We start from the raw sequence: 20,401 nt of genomic DNA on the forward strand, positions 1-20,401 counted from the left end.
TATCTTGATCTTTAACTATGGCGCGTTCCTCTTCTGGGATGGATGCCATTACATCCTTGCTATTGGAAACAAACTTATGAAGTCTTAATCTACCAGTGGAGCAAAGTTCTCTCGATTCTTTAGCAAGCTGAATGGCCTCCTTCTCAGTTTGAACACTTGCCAAACCATCATCTACGTAAAAAATTTTCTGTATGAAGTGTATAGTGTCTTTGCTATATTGACCTTGCCCTTGCGCCGCCAGATGTTTTAGGCCAAAATTAGCGCAGCCAGGAGACGAAGCCGCTCCAAACAGGTGAACTTTCATCCTATAAATTGAGGGTGTAGTTTCTAAATTGCCATCTTGCCACCAGAGGAATCTTAAGTAATCTTGATCTTCCTTTTTGACATGAAACTGATGAAACATCCTTTCAATGTCACACATGAAAGCAATGGAGCCCTTTCGAAATCGACAAAGGACACCCACTAAGGTGTTTGTTAAATCAGGTCCAGTGAGCAGATGATCATTGAGTGATGTTTCTTGAAACTTGGCAGAACAGTCAAATACTACACGTATTTTGCCTGGTTTCTGTGGATGATAAACTCCATGGTGTGGAATATACCAAGCCAAGCTGTTGTCAGTTTCTTCCTCAGAGACCTTCTCTGCGTCACCACGTGAAATATTATTATCCATAAAGTTTACATAATCCTTGTAGTATGTTTCATTATTCCTTAGCCTCTTTTTAAGACAATTTAGGCGATGTATAGCACATATCTTGTTGTTAGGTAATTTTGGTCTTTCATCTTTAAACAGTAATGGCATTTCGTAGTGACCACTATCCTTTTGTGTTATACTTTCTTTCACCTTTAACATAAACTTAAGATCATCTTGAGACACGGAATCCTCTTCTCCAGCTTTTTCTGAGAAGTCTGATTCAAGGATTTTTATGATGTTTGAAAAGGTAATTTCTTTAACTTTGGATCTGTTCACAGAGTGTACTTCGGTTTTTAGATTGACAGAAGGCTGAACACCTGGTACTACCTGTCTCATTCCAATGCGATGGCTGATTCCAATGGCATCTCCATAATCTACACAGGAGTTTCCAAGACCGACAATACTCCATCCCAGGTCTGTACGCTGTGCATAGGGCTCATTTTCTTTCCCAGCCACAACTTCTTGTGGGAGCAGAGCTTGTGAGCAGTTGTAACCAATGAGCAATCCCACCTCACAGTCCTGCAAGGGTGGTATGTCTTCTTGGAGGTGTTCTAGATGGGACCAAGCTCTTGCGGTTTCATCAGTTGGTATATGAGTTCTATTGGCAGGAATAAAGTCACGTGTGTAAGCTGGTGGTAGGGAAATCTTCTTATCCGTGTAAAAGCCTCTGACTTGTAGGTTACTTACTCTTTGAGAACTTACTACTGTAGTTCTTGAAGTCATTGTAGAAAGTTTTAACTTGACTTGTTCTTTGTTTACCTTCAAAGCTTCAACTACTTCACTAAGAACAAAGGTCGTGTCACTTTGAGAATCCAACAAAGCATATACGAGTACTTCTTGAACTGGTTTAGTTAAAGAGGAAAGCCATACTGGAATTATTGCAGATGTCTGCATGTTGGCTTTATCAAGGATTACTCTATTTGAAGTAGCAACTGTCATTTTTTCTTTAAGTTGTTTTGCCTGGGAATTTTCTTTATTCCCTTCCTGACTTGTACTTAAGCTTTCTTGATTAAAGTTCTGTTTGGTTTGCAGTGATCTTTGTTCTCCTTTTTCTCTATCCTCATGTAGACATGTAGGATGCCGCTTGTAGCATATATCACAAGTACTACGATTATTGCAGAACTTTGAGACGTGCCCAGACTTAAGACAACCAAAGCATAGCCTTTCAGCTTGGACAAATTTGACTCGGTCCGAGACTGCTTTCTCCATAAATTTCCTGCATTTGTGTAAAGAATGCCGCCCAGTTTTCTTGCAGAAATTACACATTTTGAAAGTCTCTTCATTAGAACAAGTAGTCAGTTTCTTTGCCTTTATATTTTGATATCTTTGGTATTTCAGCTTTTCAGTTTCATCTTGCTTTAGTGATTGCAATGATGTAACGGAGTTACAAGCAATTTTCGCTTCTCTTGCCAGAAAATTCACAAACTGGCTGAATGAGGGGAACTGACTGCTCTCCTCTTCTACTTCAATAACCTTCCGATTCCATCTAGCAGTTAGCCAATCAGGTAGCTTTGAATTTTTTTTTCTATTTTCGATACAATCATTCAAAATGTTTAGTTCTTTGATATGAACCATGGCAGCCTCACAACTGCGGAGAAAATCGACAAACTCCCTGAGCTCCAAGCTGTCTTTAGATCCAATCTTGGACCATGCCTGGAGCTTGTCTCTATATGCCTTTGCAATTATAAATGGGTTTCCATATCTCTCCTCCAAAATCTTCCATGCCGCAACATAAGCAGATTTGGTTCCAAGTAGGAAATAGCCATCATAACTTGTCCACTTACATATCTACGTAGATAGTATATCTTCTCCTTGTCTTGAATATTCTTCTGGTCAATGAGAATTTCAAAAGAGAGCTTCCAGTCACTATACTTCAATGGATCTCCACTAAAAATTGAAGGTTCAGGAACTGGAATTCTATTAGCACTTAAAGCATCAACCAGTACCTTAACAAGCTCTACTGTATTTTCATTTGAGGTGGCCACAAACTGTGGGGCAGAAGACACAGGAAGGGGCATATGACTTATAGGACTCAGGAGCTGGTCATCTACTTGGCTTTGTATGTCCTTTGACTCAACTTTTATAGTCAACTCTTGATCATACACCTGCATTATTGCTCGGGCTGCACTAAGCTCTTTCATAGCCTCCAACTGCTGTATCCTTCTCTGTTTTTCCTCCAAAGTACTTTGTAAAGCTGTATGCTCTTCCTCTAATTGAGCTCTCCTTTCAGCTTCTTCTTCTTCTCTCCCTATTCTTCTTTCCAATTCTTCTACTTCTTGTTCTAAATGACGCTTTACAGCAGCTGCCTCTTGTGTGGCAATCTTCCTTTTAGCTTCTGCTTCCAAGCGCTGCATTTCCAGTTGTTCTCTTTCTTGTTCTTGCAATACTTTCAGAACAGCTTCGCTTGTAGCAGCATTAGCAGCAGCTTCTTGACGTCTCACCGATTACCTACTTGAATGCTCTGAGGCGCCCTTAAAGATTGAGCTAGCAGAACCAAGTTCACTTTTACCTGAGTCCCAAATAGAGCCTGCTTCTGGCCAATCTTACTCTTCTCCTTGTGGAATCCTTCCATTTAGACGACTTGAAACTCTGGAAACAATGAAATTAGAAATCTCTACACACAGATCCACTCTTCGACGTGTATCTTGGTCTGGAGTAGTGACTTTACGTAGTTCATTATAAACCTTCTGAACAGCTGCAGAAAAGCCTCTGACATCACAAATGATATCATTAAACAAATCATCTGATGATGGCTCTGATAACTGTGATAGTGACTGCTTTGCAAATTTGACTTGTGTTTTCCATTTGCTGTAAATGTAGTTAAACTGTTGCTGAAGTGCTTTGATTTTCATGTCTTGCATTCCTTTACCCTTCTCTGTTAAAGTGCGGGTTCGTTCACCGCGTCTTAACTGCTGCACCTCCACTTGTTGGGCTTCAGCACTACATGCTTGATCTTTAGGAGGGTCTGGAAAATTTACACTATCCATAACACTATTAGTTACCTATCAGTGGTTATGCGACGGTCAAGCTCGGCAGGCACATTCGGACTGAAGAGCCAGTGGCCATCAAGATCCTGGAGAAGAAAGAGCTCAGGGTTAGTTTCAGCAAAACCGTCTGTTAAAGATGGACGTGTCTCAGTTTCCAAAAGTTTGGTTCTTCTAATTCTGATTTGAAAAGTCATAAAACTGTTCCAGTTTCATCCCCATTGCAGGATGAGTTGTCTGATTTGAGGATCGAGATTGAAGCCCTGAAGAACCTCAATCATCAGCACGTGTGCCGCTTGTACCAAGTTGTGGAGACTGCTGACCAGATCTACATGGTGCTTGAGGTACCATCAGTGGTTGGAAACTATCAGATTTGATTTAATCTCTGGATTTATGATGATTTGCTGCTCACTTGACTCGCTCTCTCCTCCAGTTTTGTCCGGGTGGAAATCTGTTCGACCACATCGATAATAACGACAGGTTGTCGGAGGAGGAGACACGCAGGATCTTCCGTCAGATCGTCTCGGCGCTGGCCTACATCCACAGCCAGGGACACGTCCACCGTGACCTTAAGCCAGTGCGTCAGCCAAACGATTTCCACTTATACTTTGTGCTCTTTCTTTGTTAGTGCTTGTATATGACGTGTTTTATTTTGACTCTCAGGAAAACATGATGCTGGATGAGAAGAACAACATCAAGCTCATCGACTTTGGTCTCTGTGCCAAACCAGAGGTTCGTGTCTCTACTAAGACTGTAGTGTATACTTAAATCAAGCGTGCCATTCAGAGAGTCTAGTAAGGTGGTGTGCTTACCCCCATCCATCATGCTAAAGCCTTGCACACACGGTGTCCACAATTAGTTTCAGTGATCAGTTAGATGAACAGGACGTCACAGAGCCATGCTGGTTCAGTTTGTGTGCTGTGTTGCAGATGCGAGTCAACAGTTGGACCTTCGGTTGATAGAAATCTGTTTTGTTGTAGGGTGGATTGGGTACTGCTCTGATTGAGGGCTGTGGAACACCTCCCTACTTGGCACCAGAAATCATTGATGCGCAACCCTATCATGGTGCAGAAGTAGGTGTGTGTGGGGTGTGTCCCCAGGTTATTCATGATAAACTTCAATTGAAAAGTCTCCAAATCCAAGGTGTTCAGTCCCCTCTGTAGCCCCATTCATGAGTTATTCTATGAGGTCTAGATGAGGGGACTGGCCAGGGTAAAGCATGATTAAAAAAGACAATGAATATGTGTGTGTGTGTGTGTGTGTGTTTAGGCAGATGTTTGGAGCTTGGGTGTTGTCCTATATGACATGCTGTGTGGCTACCTCCCATTCGATGGTGACAACTTTGTGGAGCTCCATGAACAAATCACTGTAAGTCTTGGAACTACAATGAAACACCATTGGCATACACGTCTTGTTACGATTATGAAACAGAATTCATTATTTAATGATCAGCAGCATGTTAAACATACAGTAAAAGTAACAGTAACGGCTTGTGGTGATGTTCTTTGATCAGATGTGATTGTTTTGCTCTGTGTTTCCTCAGAAAGGACATTTTGACACTCCTGATTGGCTGTCTCCTGGTTCTGTACTGCTGATTAAGGAAATGCTGCAGGTGTGTGTTTATGGGTGTGTTTAATGTGAGCAAAGAGGGTGTGTGTTTCTCTGTGGGCTTCATCGCCTGAAGTTCTTGTATCTTGTCCTGTAGGTGGTTCCAGAGCGGCGCATAAAGGTGGAGCATCTGCTGCATCACGAGTGGGTAATGAAGGGGTACAGCAGCCCTGTGGAATGGCACAGCACATGCCAGGTACAACATCCACCCTAGACGTAGTACAGTGACATGATGGAGATCCACCGTACAGAAGATTGTATCTTTATTATCTTACATACTCATATATTTGTGTCTGTGTGTGTGTTTGTGTCTCAGCTGGATCATCTAGATGAGGAGAGCATCACCGAGATGGCTGTGATGTTCAGACAGTCCAACCAAAGCACCAAGCAGCTGGTGTCTGAGGTACATTTCAGTACTTGTATCTGCATCAACACAGATGCTAAAATGTAGACACATATTTATTAATATTGAGGTTCTTGTGCTCCATCTAAAAGAGATGTGTGTGTGTGTGTGTGTGTGTGCAGTGGAAGTTTGATCAGACCACAGCTACGTATCTTTTGCTCTTGAGAAGGAAGCAGCGCAGTAGTCCAGTGTGTAGCTGAGCGGACGTGTAAGAAATCCAGCTAACATTCCCACAATCAGTGTATTTTACCTGACAAACGCTGCTCTACATGCTCATCTGTCCAAACACTACAGCTTCTGGAATGTTCTTACACCTCTTCTTGTTTTATTTAACAGGAGACGTTGGTGCGACAAGGAGGGACGATGGTGGCGCCATCCAATCAGGACACGTTACATCTCAATTTCACATTTCAATGATTGTTGCAGATGTTTCTCTGTAACCCACCCTCCTTCTCTCTTTTTAACAGAATGATGCATTTTGGGTATCTGTGTGTGACCGGTTAGAGGAACTCCACTGAGGTGCCGCCCTTGTTGATCCACACAGCTGTATGAGTGTAGAACATGGATGACCAGGATCAACAAGCCTCAAAATCTTATAACATTAAATAATAAATAAATAAACTCTCTGAATATATGAAGGTGCATGAATGTTCATTTTCACTTTTCTTCATCATTTTGTGTATGAAGTCAGTAATATGAGGTGAAAGAAGGCACAACGTTTCCTGACATGTTACAGAACATTGAACTCAGCAGTGAAGATACAGACCTACTGTCAGTTACTCAGAGCAGCCTAAAATCGTTACCCTAAAACTTCATCAACTCACGTCTCTCAACTCATATTATTTCATTACAATTCTACAAAAAGGCCACAACAGGGCGACATCACAAGGATTTTTTATTTCAACAAGGTCACAAGATCCCGTCCGCTTTTTTCAAACATGCTTCCAATCTGGAGACTAATGCCAAGTTCACACTGGATCTCTTGTAATCGGAAGTCTTTAAAGTCGGTGTGTGTCACCCTACACGACTGATAAATAACCCATTATGTGTTCTGTCCAATATTTACACAGTACTGGGTTGCCAAATAACACATTTTCACCTGCATTCTGCCTTTTCTTTCCTGTATACCAAAAACAGTCGACAATGCAGGTCTACAACACGTTACAAAAACACTTGGGACAGAAGAGCCATAAACACTCTCTCATTTTTATATAATAATAATAATAATAATACAGTGGAACCTCGGTATACGTCCTTAATCCGTTCCAGAACCTTGGACTTATACCAAACGAATTTTCCCATAGGAAATAATGGGAAAATGAATAATCCGTTCCCATAAAAAAAATCCTATTGTTATTGGCATATTATACTTTGATGGGGTTGTATAAAATGATTTATAAAATGGATAGTTCCGGTCCTAAAATCTGATTGGCTGAGCTGCGTTTAAAGCCGCTGTTAAATCCCCGATATAAGCGCACCTGTGACCACCTCACATCATTCCATATTAATACGCCCCTGAAAAGAAAACAAAAAGAAACTGTACAGACTTGGTTGAACACTATTTTAAGTAATGCACTATACATGAAAATGTCCAGATTAATATAAACAGTAATCTTAATCATTAAGCGGGTGTTTCGTCCAAGAAATAGTGTAATAGTTTGCGAATGTTATGTTCGCCCTCATGTTGCCTAGCAACACGGCGCACCGTTAACGGGACTACAGTACCTGAACATTATATAGCGCGTTATAGCTATAGAGTTATAGCTGTAGAGTTATAGCGCGGCTTGTTTACTGTATGGTAGCAACTGGTGTAATGATGCTCGTGGCTTGGTCTGGCCAGAGGTAAACAAGAGTAGTGCGCGGTGTCGTGACTGATTTTGAACCATACAAGTTCTAGCATGCGAGTCGTATTCCAAATAAAGGTCGTATACCAAGCTACATTTTTCTTATCCAAACAGGACGTATACCAAGTGGGACTTATACCAAAGCAGACGTATACCGAGGTTCCACTGTAATAATAATAACATCTCAAATCTGCGATAAGTAACAAGCTGTAAACTATTTTAAGACCACTAGATGGTGACGATGTCTGTACAACATTTTGAACTTCACTTTAAAAGTCAGTTGAATGTGTTTTACTGTAGTAAAAAATGAAAGTATGAGCTGATCTTTGTCTCATTGTGTAGCTTTGATGAAGAAAAAGCCGCATTTAATCCATGTTTATGGTATGCTTAAGTTTTAGTGGGCATCTAAACCTTGGTAATTGTATTTATTTTGTATAATCATTTTAGATCTCATAAAAGAACATTTAATAGTAACACTTTAAATACTAAAAGCTCTGAATTTCACTTCTACTCTTTTCTGTTCTTTCCTCTCGTTATCTTCTCCTCTCCAATCTTCTTTATTAATGATTTAGTTTTTATTCTGTTATGATTTATGAATAGAATTTCAGGTTACATGAAGAACTATTTTGAATTATTACCCACCCAGTCATTTACATCCACTTTCTATTGTCACTCCAGCTCAAGCCTACATACAAATACATGGACCGTGAGTTTAGTCCCATTTAACAACCGTGGACACATTTGCTGACATCGGATTCAAAACCAAACTCTCATCACACAGAGGACTCAGATGGAATTTACAGTGTAACAAATACATTTATTCATCAATAAAGAAACACTTGTCTCCCGACCCCTCAGTTGGTTTTGGTCAGTTGGTCACCTCCATGATAAGAAAACCTCCTGAACTACCACAATAGTATTTATTTATTTATTTTTAAATGTTATTTCAGTTCAGTCTGTATTAGCATTTATATGAACTGGGTTTTATGCACTAGAAGATGGTGGGATAATTAAACGTAAATATGAGTATTTCTTTTAACAAAGGAGTTTAGCTACCACTAATTTGGTCTATAAATTAACACAGAGAACAAAGACTCATGATGATAGAACAATGCAACACTGTTCAGTCCACAGCCCTCCATTCACACCTTCTCATGTACATTCTGGTGAAGTACGGTTCATTATTTGCTAAGTGGAAATGATCTAAAGACTAGAATTTTGGAGTGTAGACCTAGAAGTGTTAAAGTAAGAGGCTATTCATTTATGAAAACTTAGCAATCATAATATGAAGAATTTATGCAAACACCATAAAGACCAGGGTAAAATTCTTCCACTTGAAAGTAAAAGTTGTTCTGTGTTTATTAAAGTAGATTAATGCGTGAATGCGCTGGTGTTGTTGGAGAACATTATGTGGAATAAAAATACTTCCCACACTCTTAACAGTGATGTAGTAAATCTACGTGAATACGCTGATGCCGTTTGAAATTATTTTCATGACACCTCGCGCTGTTGGCCGAAGAAGGGGGGGTAACACCGACAATAGCTGCGTGGCATGGCGCTTTCCAGCAACTTATGCTGGCTAGAGCCATGCCAGCTACCGGGTGTGATTGATTTGCGGGTTTCAAAAGTTAAAGGCAAAGGCGCTGTCACCAGCCAGGGTGGCTGGGAAGTGGCCATTTGCTCATGCGCTCCAGAGGGCGGAACGTGACGCTGTCACCAGCGGTAGCTGGGAGGGGGTCACGTTCCTCTGGGCGCAATAATGGGGTCTCTAGGTGGCGGCGGCACGGCGGCTCGACGGCAGCTGATTCTTCAAAAAAGAATCAGCCAACAAGAGCAGAAGGTGCGACGGCTACAGCTCTGCACCTATCCCTTAAATAAGGGAAGGCACAGGTGCAGCCACTTCGCCCTAACGAGCTGGCCAGGTAATTAAAGGCACAGCTCGTTTCTGCTCTGTAAGGCCTGTGGCGTCAGGGAGAGATGGTACATTCCCCTGATGCCACAGAGCCTAACAATATATATATATGTGTGTGTGTGTGTGTGTGTGTTTAGGCAGATGTTTGGAGCTTAAGTGTTGTCCTATATGACATGCTGTGTGGCTACCTCTTGTTCGATGGTGACAACTTTGTGGAGCTCCATGAACAAATTACTGTAAGTCTTGAAACTACAATGCAACACCATTGGCATACACGTCTTGTTACGATTATAAAACTGAATCTATTATTTAATGCTCAGCAGCATGTTAAACATACAGTAAAAGTAACAGTAATGGCTTGTGGTGATGGTCTTTGATCAGATGTGATTGTTTTGCTCTGTGTTTCCTCAGAAAGGACATTATGACACTCCTGACTGGCTGTCTCCTGGTTCTGTACTGCTGATTAAGGAAATGCTGCAGGTGTGTGTTTATGGTGTGTTTAATGTGAGCAAAGCGGGTGTGTGTTTATCTGTGGGCTTCTTCACCTGAAGTTCTTGTATCTTGTCCTGTAGGTGGTTCCAGAGCGGCGTATAAAGGTGGAGCATCTGCTGGATCATGAGTGGGTAATGAAGGGGTACAGCAGCCCTGTGGAATGGCACAGCACATGCAACATCCACCCTAGACGTAGTACAGTGACATGATGGAGATCCACCGTACAGAAGATTGTATCTTTATTATCCTACATACTCATATATTTGTGTCTGTGTGTGTGTTTGTGTCTCAGCTGGATCATCTAGATTAGGAGAGCATCACCGAGATGGCTGTGATGTTCAGACAGTCCAACCAAAGCACCAAGCAGCTCGTGTCTGAGGTACATTTCAGTACTTGTATCTGCACCAACACAGATGCCATTTATTAATATTGATGTTCTTGAGCTCCATCTAAAAGAGATGTGTGTGTGTGTGTGTGTAGTGGAAGTTTGATCAGACCACAGCTACGTATCTTTTGCTCTTGAGAAGGAAGCAGCGCAGTAGTCCAGTGTGTAGCTGAGCGGACGTGTAAGAAATCCAGGTAACATTTCCACAATCAGTGTATTTTACCTGATAAACGCTGCTCTACATGCTCATCTGTCCAAACACTACAGCTTCTGGAATGTTCTTACATCTCTTCTTGTTTTATTTAGCAGGAGATGTCGTCGGTGCGACAAGGAGGGATGATGGTGGCGCCATCCAATCAGGAAACATTACATCTCAATTTCACATTTCAGTGATTGTTGCAGATCTCTCTCTCTCTCTCTCTCTCTCTCTCTCTCTCTCTCTCTCTCTCTCTCTCTCTCTCTCTCTAACAATGCAGTTTGGGTATCTGTGTGTGACTGGTTAGATGAACTCCACTGAGGTGCCGCCCTTGTTGATCCACACAGCTGTATGAGAAGTGTAGAACATGGATGACCAGGATCAACAAGCCTCAAAATCTTATAACATTAAATAATAGATAAATAAACTCACTGAATATATGAAGGTTTATGGATGTTTATTTTCACATTTGTTCGTCATTTTGTGTATGAAGTCAGTAATATGAGGTGAAAGAAGGCACAACGTTTCCTGACATGTTACAGAACATTGAACTCAGCAGTGAAGATACAGACAGTGGTGTATAGTAATGAAGTAATAATACTTCGTTACAGTACTTAAGTAGTTTTTTGAAGTATTTGTACTTTACTGGAGTATAAACATTTTCAGCAACTTTCACTTTTACTCCACTACATTTTCTAAAGAAATTGTGTACTTTTACTCCGTTACATTCGCTGTATGTAAACTCGTTACTCGTTACTACAGAATGAAGGTAAATGATGTGAGATGTGTGACGGACTGCACGCTGGTTTGGTGAATCTGCGCTTGTAAGTTAGACGGTGGTTAAACACATTATTGCGCATGTGCAAACGTGCACTAAAAGCTATCGGAGTTTTCTAAAAGTGTGTCGTTCACCCAAAGACCCGCAAATATGGAGATTTCAGAAGCTCCCCGTCCAACACACTGATGTAACTTAACAATGATTAACAAAGTAAAGCTGCAGCATCAGCGGTTTTTTCATATTATTAACATTGTTCAGATATCTACCTACCATTTTTACCGATTACATTCGAACCACAAATAAAACGTTTCACTACATTTGTTTGGAATTCATTGACTGCAAAACTCATGAAGACACGTCCATTATTTTTAAAAACTCACCTACAGATAGATATTTCCTCAGATAACTTCTGTATTAGACCGGCAGAGGAGATTCATGGTGCTGAGGAACATGCAGCACGTCTTTAACCCTTTAATGATCTCAACAAGAACTCAATTTATCCAACTTATTATTAACTTATTATTAATGATTTTTCAGCTGTTGGCTTCAAGTTAGAAATGGTGTTTTCTTAAAGTAAGAATACCAATATTTTTTTAGTTTAAGACATGCCATTCAGTGAGTAGATACAGCCCAAAAAGATTATTTAAATACAGATTATTTTACTCAAATATTTTGATTTGAAATAATGGTTGAACAGATCATTAAAGGGATAAAAGTGCCACACATGTTAAAGTCTCTTGAGTTTTGCTTTAAATTAATTATGCCAAAATTATTTTTTGTTATTGAAATATACTACCCAAATAAAAAAAATGGGACCGTATAGAAATTGCAAATAAAATAGATGCAGTGTTTCTTACATTTACATCGACTCACATTCTAAAAACGTTGGAACAGGAACATTTAGGGCTAGTAATAAGTTAAAAAAACAACTAAATAATGTCATGATTTCAAACAGGTGATGTGAACAATGATTATGATCATGAATTGGCACAAATGTTCAGATGAAAGGAAAAAAACAGGTTAATTGTTAAGGTGGTTTACTGGCTTAAAAAAAACAATCTTTATATTTAAAATGACCGCTTCCATTTATACTAACAGCATTTACTTTTACTTTTAATACTTAAGTACATTTAATATCAAATTACTTTTGATGCTTAAGTACATTAAACATCAGATACTTTTAGACTTTTACTTAAGTAATATTCTAAAAGGTGACTTTTACTTCTATTAAAGTAAATTTCTGGTAAGATACTTGTACTTTTACTCAAGTATGGACTTCCGGTACTTTATACACCACTGTTGGCATGACAAATAAGGACATTCGTATTACCAAAGCAAGTTAGAGAGAAATAATAAAAATAACAATGAGAAAGAACAAATATATACAGAACAGTTACATGTGCAAAAATATAAAATAGAATAAAATATTAATAAAAACAGTGCAAAATAATAATAAAAATTATAATATGTACAGTAATGAGGTAGTAATAACGATCAGTTTGAGTGTGTGTGTCTCTCTCTCTCTCTCTGTGTGTGTATAATTTTTATTGTTATTATTTTGCAGTTTTTATTAATATTTTATTCTATTTTATATTTTTGCACATGTAACTGTTTTGTATATATGTGGCAGAATGGCGAAGGGAAGGGCAATGGCAAATATAAGGTTGTTGCGACAACGCCACCTGGGGTAATCTCATCCACAGGAAATTCTAAGTCTCTAACTTTTAACATACAAGATCTCACAGGTTCAATAATACCACGGGGCAAGAGACGGTTTTCAATTTAACCACAAAGGCTTTATTACACATCACAACAGTTAACAAAAGAAATCAAATTTACACACACACACACACACACAGTTACCCAACATAAATACCAATAAATTAGAAGAAAGGATTGCTGGGGCTTACCAGGCGGCCAGGGCAGACCAAAGATATCAAGAATCTATTAAATCAACCACCGTGACACTACACTCACCCTGCAAAAAAAGAAATGTGAAGAAAAATCACTACCAAGGACTGGACTGCCGCCTGAGCCACAGCACCTAACCAAACACACAAAAACACAATCACAATATACCAAACAAAAAGCTATGCCAGACTGGTGTGAAAAGAAACAATTAAATGACATACAAATGTACCAAAAACTACATAAAGATATTAACTAATCAATTACATTTAACACATAAGACATGTTAAAATACCAGTAGAATGTCCTTTAATTAAAACCCATCGGCCATTTTGAAGACGTAGCAATGCCCTGTAGATTATTAATTCCTTTTACTCAGGACGGACACATTCATTAGCCGTCACCACGGCTATTCAGCAACCCAGTGTTATTACAGACAAGCTGAAGTCACCATGAAGCGACTGACATATCCCACTATTAAATAGAGCCAAAACAGCAGCATGAATCCAGGGAAAGCTGAATACAAACCAACGATTTACGCCGTTCTCTACAAGAAAGGCATACCACGATAATTTAGTACCCAAGTTAAAATAATCAAATAAACTAATATTCATAAAAATATAAACTCATACATACCACGTCGCGACGCTACAGTGACGCCCACGAGAGACCGGGGATCAAAGGCTTGTGCCACAGCTTGTAACACAAGTGAACTTACCGGCAGACAGGCAAGCGCACCCAAGAAGGGCTTCCGGTGGAGCGATGCGTTCCCCCATGGCCACTGCAGCCAATTACGCTATAATGAGCAGAAATCGCGTTACCAACACGCCCGTTTTCCACACACAACAGCGGGAGGCTAGCAGAATGCATTACCTGAATGGGGAAGATCGTGCACCTGGAACGGCCACGCCAAACAGATCACCACCACCGGAAAGAAACGAGGGAAGAGGAGCGACAGGTGTATCCACCCCTCTATTTATCTAATGATGCATTATGCCGCCCCTCAAACCAGGCACTCCATTAATTGGCACAGTGCCATATGGTGGCAGGAAGGGAGACAACCTGTCACATATTCATTTATGAAAACTTAGCATTCATAATATGAAGAATGTATGCAAACACCATAAAGACCAGGGTAAAATTCTTCCACTTGAGAGTAAAAGTTGTTCTGTGTTTATTAAAGTAGATTAAACTTGAATAAAGAACAAAAACAGATTCAGATCTGAGGTTGGTACATTACACCACATAACTTTTAATGATTAATGATCATATTCATACCATCATGTACATTTGATAATTGAAGTGTTAGGCTCTGTGGCGTCAGGGGTATGTGCCATCTCTCCCTGACACCACAGGCCTTACAGAGCAGAAACGAGCTGCTCATTTAAATACCTGGCCAGCTCGTTAGGGCGAACGGGCTGCAGCTGTGCCTTGTGCCTTCCCTTATTTAAGGAGGAGGTGCAGAGCTGCAGCCGTCGCACCTTCTGCTTTTGTTGGCCATTTTCTTTTTTCTTTCTTTCAGTTTGTTTGGCACTGCGGTGCCCTTTTATGTTTGTTTATTTTAATTCTAGGTTGTGCCGCCGCACTGTGCTGCCGCCGCCGTGCCGCCGCCACCGGGCCACCGCTATTGGGCCGCCGCCAGGTCGCCGCCGCCGCCGCCGTGCCGCCGCCATTGTGCCGCCGCCGCCTGGTCGCCGCCATTAGGTCGCCAACAGGTCGCCGCCGCCGAGCCGCTGCCGCCGTGCCGCCGCCACCTTGAGATCCATTAGGGACGCCCAGAGGAACGCAACCCCCTCCCAGCGCAAAGCGCTGGTGACAGCGTCGCGTTTAGCCCTCTGGAGCGCTGTTTATAAACAGCCACTTCCCAGCCACTCTGGCTGGTGACAGCGCCGTTACATTTAGTCGTTTAAGTCCGCAATTAAATCACACCCGGTAGCTGGCATGGCGCTGACCAGCATAAACTGCTGGAGAGCGCCGTGCCACTTATCTACCAGCGGTGTTACCCCCCTTCTTCGGCCAACACCTCGCGAACACCTTGAGATTCTTTTCATAAGCAAAAATCTTTCCACACTCTGAGCAGTAATATGGTTTCTCTCCTGTGTGAATACGCTGATGTACTTTAAGAGCATCACTGTAAGCAAAACTCTTTTCACACTCTGAGCAGTAATATGGTTTCTCTCCTGTGTGAATACGCTGGTGTTTTTTAAGGTTAACCTGTTGAGCAAAACTCTTTCCACACTCTGAGCAGTGATACGGCTTTTCTCCAGTGTGAACACGCTGGTGTACTTTAAGGTCACTACTTTGAATAAAACTCTTTCCACACTCTGAGCAGTAATATGGTTTCTCTCCTGTGTGAACATGCTGGTGTACTTTAAGAGCATTACTGTTAGCAAAACTCTTCCCACACTCTGAGCAGTGATAAGGTTTCTCTCCTGTGTGAACACGCTGGTGTACTTTAAGGTCACTACTTTGAGTAAAACTCTTTTCACACTCTGAACACTGAAATGGCTTCTCTCCTGTGTGAATGCGCTGGTGTTTTTTGAGTGTATTCTGTTGAGAAAAACTGCTTCCACACTCTGAGCAGCGATATGGCTTTTCTCCTGTGTGAATGCGCTGGTGTTTTTGGAGTGTATTCTGTTGAGAAAAACTGCTTCCACACTCTAAGCAGTGATATGGCTTCTCTCCTGTGTGAATGCGCTGGTGTCGTTGGAGATTACTCTGCGTAGTAAAACTCTTCCCACACTCTGAGCAGTGATATGGCTTCTCTCCTGTATGAATGCGCTGGTGTTGTTTGAGATTACTCTGCATAGAAAAATCTTCCCACACTCTGAGCAGTGATATGGCTTCTCTCCTGTGTGAATACGCTGGTGTTGTTTGAGATTACTCTGCGTAGTAAAACTCTTCGCACACTCTGAGCAGTGATGAAAGTTCTTCATGTTTATGCTTTGATAAGACTGTAGAAACGGTTTCCTTGGAAAGCAACAGAAACAAAGAAACAAGTCGATTAATTAGAATTACTTTTACTACATTAATACCACAATAATATTAAACTCTTCACCTAGTAATAAAAACATTAAATTCACTTCACGTCTAAGTGAGAATCTGAATTTAAAGAACATCAGGATAAAATACTTATAAATACTGCAGATATTAATAATTAAATAACTATAAATAACTTGATATAAATAAAGATATAAGAGATCTGACTTTCTCAACATCAGTCTTGCACCAAGCAAATCTAATCCAGTTCATGACAGGACTAATAATTAGCTCACAAGTGTAAATCTTTGGTTTGCTGGGAGTAAAAAAGCCTTCATAAATCACCACAATTATGAGCATAAAGCTATTTTAAACAGTCTGAATATTTTAACCTGATAATATTAAATAACATCATAAAATAAAAACAACAACAAATGCAACATAAATGTAAAAGAAACAAACAAGAAAACCCTTTACCTTCCTGTTAGAATCCTGGCAGCCACTTTAACAAAGCTGGTGTCTCCAGCAGGTCGTTTCTAATGAAGAACGTGCAGAAGATCCTTCTTACCAAGTGACTCAGCTACAAGTCTAGAGTTTAGTCCTTCAATAGAGCTGAGGACAAAGACCCAAGACCAGTTCAAAACTCTGCATTGGTCAATCATCAGCCAACCATTCACACCTTCTTGTGTGAAGTACTAGCTCATTATCTATGGAACGTGTGCAAATGAATTAGATGGAGCCACAAAGCATGATGGGTGAAGTCAAACTACACCTATTTATCTCAGCAGAGAAGTGATTTACATTTAATCCTAAACACAAACAAGGAATTGAAAGGCTATTCTGTAAAGTGAAATGACATGAACTTAGATAAAGCTTTTATGATAAGAATTTAAGTCGAGCCTCTAGTCTTGCTCGACTTGAGCCCCCATCCAGGACTAAAGGAAGACAAGCATCAAGGCTGTTCTCTGTTCTAGCGCCGAAGTGGTGGAATGAACTTCCTGTGTCTGTCCGAACATCTGAGTCTCTTGTTGTCTTTAAAAAACGATTAAAAACCCACCTTTTTACTAAACACTTAGGCTGACTGTACTTATTTACTAACATTTTGTTCCATTCTTTTCCATTTATAAAAAAAAAAAAAAAAAAAAAAAAAAAAAAAAAAAAAAAAAAAAAAAAAAGCCTTTTAACAGGTTTTAGCAGATTTGTGTTCATTGACTGTTGTTTACCTAAACTTGAGAAATGAAATGTTCACTATAGAAGCACTTCTGTAAGTCGCTCTGGATAAGAGCGTCTGCTAAATGCTGAAAATGTAAATGTAAATGTAAGTCATGTAAAATGCTGTATATGAGTTTCTACTGTATATGAGGAACAATAAGAAAACTAGAAGAGGAAACACCCACCTATAGATTTATCTGTATTTATGGTGTAGAAATATGTGAACTGTTGGATTTACTGAAGCACTTTCTACATTCTGAGCAGTGATACGAGCTCACTGAGGAAACATAAAGATTAATAAAGGGAAGGAAATAAAACCTGAAAATAAGAGCTTTACCTTCCATTCAAATCCTGTTTAAACTGCTGAGAATGAGAGCAGTTCATAACTACAGGAACACAGACTGTACTTGTACTCGGTCTGGTCACCTCCAGCAGTGACTGGAACCAACGCCAAACAATTCAACTCCACCCAGGGATGCCAAGTCCAGCACAAATATCCAGCTCAAAGTCTGTCTAAACCCGTCCTTCACATGCTAAAACTAGCAGAACTTGTTCATAGGTATGTGAGCGCAAATCCTTATTAAAAACATTTTGTACGGTTTGTAATGAAAGCTTTTAGACAGCCGTGACACATTTGGAAAGTAACCCAATTTGAAAATCGCGAGAGTTGCCAGGTTCAGCCTAATGTCTGGTCTAAAATCAACCCTGAAGCTGAAACTAGCCCAGAATCCAGGGTGTCACAGATATTGGTGAAATGGCAAATGATCGATCAGTACTACTAGTGAATCTTTTATTATTAATAATAATATACTTTCATTTTACAGTATTTTTTTCATTTTTTGTGATGTATTTTGTTTACATTGGTATTACAGCTAGTAATATTTTATCATTAAACTATTAGTCATTTTATAATCGTCATTTTACATCCGGCCCGCGAGACATCCCCAACCGGCCCGCATGAGGTTTGTGGCAATTAAAAATTAGATGTAAATAAACGTACATCAAACATGCATTACAACAGGATTGATTTTGACGGGAACGCTATATCTTTAAATTACCGTAAGTTTTGATTTACGTGTGTGTGAGTGTTTCCAGCTTCACCATAATGTGAACAGAAGGAGTTTTTAACAAGACATGAACTTCTGAAGTATTTATTAACTGAAGTCAGGTGTAATGCTGGTTAAGGATCAGAATTTAGGCTCTAAATCGCTGTTACGATACTAAACAGAAATATAAGAACATTTTTACTCTGCCTACTTCTAATTTTCTGATTGTAACATCTAAACATTAACAGCTTATAAGAACTGTACAATCTACTGCTTCTCATAAAGAGTGAGCAGTCGTAGCCTAGTGGTTAGTGGACTAGTAATTAGAAGGTTGCTGGTTCAAGCCCCACCACAGCCAGGTTGCTGCTGTTGGACCCTTGAGCAAGACCCATAACCCTCAATTGCTCAGACTGTATACTGTAACTGTATTGTAAATCACTTTGGATAAAGATATTAGAATTAAGTTCACCTTATTGGTCCGGCCCTCCACAACAGTCCCAGTTTCTTATGTAGCCCCTTGGAAAATTTAATTGCCCACCACTGATTTAAACCCTATTTTTTTTCGTACCCTTAAACTTTAAAATAAAGGCCTTTTATATTGTCACATTTCTAGAATGTATTTGTAACCTACATGTTGTGTACTATCATTATGAAGTGGAATTGTTCTGTGAAAACAAGAGAATTCCTTTTAGTAACAATAAGAGATTAAGTTTTATTTGACTTTAAATTTAAAGTAAAATCATAATGTCCAGTTATTACCAAACCTTTTATTTTAAAGCCTGAAATTCTATCCTAAATAGTTCCGCCAGACGCTTTTACCGTAATGTTTAGTATACACACATCTTCACAAACAATGTGGGAGCTGATTTGACTGAGCATTTTGAAGTGGAGGCTTGACCGCAGTAGTAAATCAAACAGTTCACAGACACACAAGTGCAGAGTAAATATTTCTACACCATAAATACAGATAAATCTATAGGTGGGTGTTTCCTCTTCTAGTTTTCTTATTGTTCCTCATATACAGTAGAAACTAATTCACACAAATTTACATACAGCATTTTACATGACTTACATTCTTATCATAAAAGCTTTATCTAAGTTCATGTCATTTCACTTTACAGAATAGCCTTTCAATTCCTTGTTTGTGTTTAGGATTAAATGTAAATAACTTCTCTGCTGAGATAAATAGGTGTAGTTTGACTTCACCCATCATGCTTTGTGTCTCCATCTACTTCATTTGCACACGTTCCATAGATAATGAGCTAGTACTTCACACAAGAAGGTGTGAATGGTTGTCTGATGATTGACCAATGCAGAGTTTTGAACTGGTCTTGGGTCTTTGTCCTCAGCTCTATTTAAGGACTAAACTCTAGACCTGTAGCTGAGTCACTTGGTAAGAAGGATCTTCTGCACGTTCTTCATTAGAAACGACCTGCTGGAGACACCAGCTTTGTTAAAGTGGCTGCCAGGATTCTAACAGGAAGGTAAAGGGTTTTCTTGTTTGTTTCTTTTACATTTATGTTGCATTTGTTGTTGTTTTTATTTTATGATGTTATTTAATATTATCAGGTTAATATATTCAGACTGTTTAAAATAGCTTTATGCTCATAATTGTGGTGATTTATGAAGCCTTTTTTACTCCCAGCACACCAAAGATTTACACTTGTGAGCTAATTATTAGTCCTGTCATGAACTGGATTAGATTTGCTTGGTGCAGGACTGATGTTGAGAAAGTCAGATCTCTTATATCTTTATTTATATCAAGTTATTTATAGTTATTTAATTATTAATATCTGCAGTATTTATAAGTATTTTATCCTGATGTTCTTTGAATTCAGATTCTCACTTAGACGTGAAGTGAATTTAATGTTTTTATTACTAGGTGAAGAGTTTAATATTATTGTGGTATTAATGTAGTAAAAGTAATTCTAATTAATCGACTTGTTTCTTAGTTTCTGTTGCT

General features: G+C 39.6%; 1 pseudogene; it reads right to left on the reverse strand.

Moving 5' to 3' along the window:
- The window catches only part of LOC134326282 (zinc finger protein 850-like), a 151,292-nt pseudogene that overhangs the window by 104,114 nt on the left and 26,777 nt on the right, over positions 1 to 20,401 (reverse strand).

This window comes from Trichomycterus rosablanca, chromosome 14, assembly GCF_030014385.1.
Source record: "Trichomycterus rosablanca isolate fTriRos1 chromosome 14, fTriRos1.hap1, whole genome shotgun sequence".
Classification (NCBI taxonomy): Eukaryota; Metazoa; Chordata; class Actinopteri; order Siluriformes; family Trichomycteridae; genus Trichomycterus; species Trichomycterus rosablanca.